Source organism: Euphorbia lathyris, chromosome 6 (assembly GCF_963576675.1).
Source record: "Euphorbia lathyris chromosome 6, ddEupLath1.1, whole genome shotgun sequence".
Lineage (NCBI taxonomy): Eukaryota > Viridiplantae > Streptophyta > Magnoliopsida > Malpighiales > Euphorbiaceae > Euphorbia > Euphorbia lathyris.
The window spans coordinates 43,998,314-44,003,298 of NC_088915.1; positions in this window are offsets into that span (position 1 = coordinate 43,998,314).

Consider the following 4,985-nt stretch of genomic DNA (forward strand, 5'->3'; position numbering starts at 1 on the left):
TCAGATCTCGATGAATGGTCGATAGGGGCAGAGTCCGCACAGCAAATATGGAAACGGGAATCTCCCCCGGCGTCCAGTGAACATCACTCACTCCGGTGATGCCTCGATCTCCCAAATACCACGCCCGCACACAAGGGCCGGTGAGCACGCACTGCTGCTCCTGGATCGTCGATGTGTATGAATACTCGGGACCGAAGTCAAGATCGTCCCACCTGAACTTAATCTAAAAAATATGCACAAAGAAAAGGGTCAGAAAGACTCAAGCCAAAGTCTAGCGAGACTAAGCGAAATCTACCTGTGTGAGGACTAATGAGTCAATCCGATCTAGGAGCCATGGCACTGTCCGCCTCCTCTCAGCGCTCAGATCAAAATCTCTCCATCGAACCATAAAAGGCGGCCTCTGTGCTCTCAATCTAGGTCGAGATCGGCTGGGAAGGATGCGTCTCTCGTACGCCCACACCTGCGGCATAAACAAGGACTAGGAGTGTGAGAAAGAAAAAAAAACAAAGACGGGCGAATTAAGAAGGCGTCACGTACCAGCAGAGCAAAGGTGTAACCACCGAAATCCTTACGCTTCCGACTAGTCAGGTCCAGAAACTTGTAGAGAAAAGCTAAGCCTGCCCCCGCCCAATCGTAGGAAGCTGCGGCATCTAAATCACTAAGGGCCTGGATGAGACCCGCATGTACCTTTCCGCCCTTCGTGCGGAAAATCGTCTCACTCAGAGCATATACAAGGAAGCTACGAACCGCCAGATCAGTAGCATCAGTCTCACAGAAGTCCCGTCTACTCAAGAGGCTAGCAGTCGAAATAAACTTCGTCGGGGTAGATTTGGCGCATAGGGGAACTCCTAGTCCTATCAAGGTGGCAAGCCTAGCAAGGTCGACCCGCGGTCGCATCATGCCATAATGGAAGGGGACGGGGGTGTTGCTCCCTCGTAATCCGGTCAATAATGAGAAATCTCGGGGCGAGATGGTCATCTCCCCGAAGGAAAGGTGGAAGGTGTGGGTCGAGTCAACCCACCGCTCACACAGGGCCCGTAGGCCAAAGGGATCGCACACCCCGTTGGTCCGAAGCCCAACTCCTGCACGCGGGCTCTCGCCGCGACGCTCAGCCTATCATACCATGAAAGAACCTCGGCAGTGGTCCCGGAAATCTCGATGAGCTAAAGAGGAACAAGATAAAAAAATTTTAATACAACTCCTAAGGCAAGCGAGTGATAAGAACGCGTTAAGACTAGGTATTCTTTCATTTTCTAACCTAGAGACATCCGGTCAGTTAGGACCAATCTTCTGTAAAAATCTCTCATGTAGGGTCATTCACGTAAGGTTTAGTCAATCCTTTTATCCACCCTCGTCTACAGGTGACGAGAAGCGTAGGTTAGGTTTTACTATTCACGTACGTTAACGGGCATTAGGTAAGTTTTTACTATTCACGTCCATTAGCTAAGTTTTTACTATTCACGTGCACTATCCATGTTTTTACTATTCACATGCACTATTCACGTTCTACTATTCACGTGCATTAGCTGAGTTTTTACTATTCACGTTGTCACTATACACGTGCACTATCCATGTTTTTACTATTCACGTGCATTGGCTGAGTTTTTACTATTCACGTGTACTATTCACGTTCTACTATTCACGTGCATTAGCTAAGTTTTTACTATTCATGTGCACTATTCACGTTTTTACTATTTACGGGCACTATTCATGTTTCTTACTATTCACGTGCATTAGCTAAGTTTTACCATTCACGTGCACTATTCACGTTTTTACTATTCACGTTTTTACTATTCACATCGTTTTTACTGTTAACATGCATAAATTCGTAGTGTACTATTCACATGCATATAGCGCGCATTCTTACAAAAACAAACAGGTGTTACGTGTAAATAAAGGAATTCACGTTTTCTAGCTAAAGTCCTCTAAGGCAGTCTAAGAGTTAGCATGCAAATCATGTTCGTATAAGAGTGCTAAAGCCTAGAGTCCAAATCAAATAAAAGTGAGAAACCACTTACCTCGTTGCAGCGTGTCCTGCTCAAGTGTGTCGTAGGGTCGTGGAAGGTATCCACTCTATCCAGGTTTATATAAACCTCGTCCATGCCTCTGGTGCCATCCCATTCGTCTAAATCCATCCCGAGAATAATCCAAATTGAAGTCTAGTGAGAGAAAGAGGAGAGAGAAGGTGTGGGGTTGAAATGAAACCCCACCACCTTATATAGGAAAAGGGAATGACATTCCCGTAAATAGTGAAAAAAGTACGATTTGACATAAAGGTAAAAAGTAAATAATTAATTACCAGGTGCACAGACCTCCGATTTGCAGTCCGTTTCAGCCCGCATTTCTCCCAGACAGTGACTAACATTGTCAAAATATCAATTCTAGACAACAGCTAATTTTTACAGAACAGTGACACCAGTCAAAATACAGACGACAGTCAATAGAAAAACAATCAGTAGTCTATTTCATTTCGGACTAAGACGTGTGTCCATCGAATCCTCGAGATGATAGCTCCAGTGAGAAAATACAGACAACAGTGTGGTAAGAAAATCCAGAAACAGCCCCCGCTTTTTAGCCATTTGACTCACGGTCGCAGACCGGAGTTGCTTTTGAGCCATTTGACTCTCGGTCGCAGACCGAAGTTGCTTTTTAGCCATTTGACTCTCGGTCGCAGACCGAAGTTGCTTTTTAGGCATTTGACTCACGGTCGCAGACCGGAGTTGCATTTTAGCCATTTGACTCTCGGTCACAGACCGGAGTTGCTTTTTAGCCATTTGACTCTTGGTCGCAGACCGGAGTTGCTTTTTAGCCATCTGGCTCGTGGTCGCTGACCGGAGTTGCTTTTTAGCCATCTTCACCACAGTCGCAAATCAGGGTAGCTATTTAGCCATTATCCCCGCGATCTTGAAATAGGGTAGCTGTTTAGCCATTATCCCCGTGATCTTGAAATAGGGTAGCTGTTTAGCCATTATCCCCGCAATCTTGAAATAGGGTAGCTGTTTAGCCATTATCCCCACAGTCGTAAATCAGGGTAGCTGTTTAGCCATTATCCCCGTGATCTTGAAATAGGGTAGCTGTTTAGCCATTATCCCCGCAATCTTGAAATAGGGTAGCTGTTTAGCCATTATCCCCGCAATCTTGAAATGGGGTAGCTGTTTAGCCATTATCCCCGCAGTCGTAAACCAGGGTAGCTGTTTAGCCATTATCCCCGCAGTCGTAAACCAGGGTAGCTGTTTAGCCATCATCCCCACAATCTTAAAATGGGGTAGCTATTTAGCCATTATCCCCGTAGTCGTAAATCAGGGTAGCTATTTAGCCATTATCCCCGCAATCTTGAAATAGGGTAGCTGTTTAGCCATTATCCCCGCGGTCATAAACTAGGGTAGCTATTTAGCCATTATCCCTGCGGTCGTGAACTAGGGTGCAGCCCGAAGCAGAGTTTGATGCAGTCAGAGAGCAACGCCGGAGCGCACAGCGCAAAGGTCAGGTATGTTTCCTCCTACTCGTTACGTGTCTTTTACTTTTATATGTTTTACATTGCATGTGTTACGTTAGCAAAAACGTTTTCGAACCACACACATCACTGTCAAAATAGAAAAGTAGGGGCAACTGTAGACACCGAGTCGGAGGACCTGTGATGAAAACTTGAAACAAGACGGTCGAAGCGATTGATTCCGGAAGTTTTGAAAAATATATAAAGAATAATAAGCTGAGAAAAATTAACGGCACGGCGCGGGCACGCAACGGCATCCCGCACGCGGACGACGATGGTCGAACGCCCGCTTGACGGCTCGAGACGTGCGCGCGGCGTCCGTCGGACGCACCGCAAGTGGCACGCTCTCGACGCCCGAGCAATGCCTGGGACCGCTGGCGGTGCGCGCCCTCGTGGGCCGTTGAGCACACGTGCCTGGCAGCGCGAGGCGCGCGTTCGGCGGCCGCGACGTGCGAGCGTCTAGCTGCGCGGAACGCGCGCTCGGCGGCCACGGGGTTCACGCGTCCGACGGCGCGGGGCACGCCCCGATGGTCGCCGCGCGGGCGCCCAACCTCGCGTTGGGCGCTCGCCCAACGAAAGTTGGGCGATCGCCCAACAAGGTTGGGCGGTAGCCCAACACTAGGTTGGGCGGCCGCCCAACCACAATGGGCGACGCCCAATTTTTTTTGGGCGTCGCCCATTGTTCCGGGATCCGTTTCCCTATATAAGGGCACGGATCCCAAGGTGAAAAAAGGAGGGCTTGAGGAGGGGGAAAACTTTCTCACTCTAAACATTTTTAGAGAGAGAGAGTGGATTTTTTTTGAGAAAAATATTTTTTTTCTCAAAAATTCCGAATTTCCTAAGTTCAATTTTTTACTAAATTCTTATTAAAATCGGGAGCTCGCGGTTCGTGGAATCAATCGGCTTCGACTGTCAGATACCGAATCAAAGGTATTATCCGAGGACTAGACTCTTTATTTTATTTAATTTATTCTTTCCTTCTATTTTATTTTTTATGCTATAGTTTTTTTATTCAGCTAGTTATTTATTTATTTTGTCACACTTTATTTAATTAGCGTATTTATTTAATTTTCGTTTCGTGTTAAATAAAATTCGGTTTTGTTTTAAAATAAAAAAAGCCTCATTTTGACATCCCAATACGAACCGTGATCCGATAAAAAGGTAGTTCGGGTATCGAAACGTTGTAATTATAAGTTTTCAATCTAAAAGGAATTTCCAAATAATGTTTTGAAATAAAAAACGTCGTTCAGGAACTTCCGTTTTCGACTATGATCAATTTTTGGTAGTTCGGAAGTCCAAAACGATTGAATTAGATTTAATTTAAAGCTTTTGAATAAATCTGGAAAATATCGGAGTGCTGCTGTAATTTACCAATTCTGTCACTAAATGCTGTTTACCGACGGATTTTCCGTCGGTAAATCTGCCAAAATGTTAAAAATGCCATTTCGGTCCCTTTTTCTTAACTTTTAGACTTTTAATCCTTAGTATATAT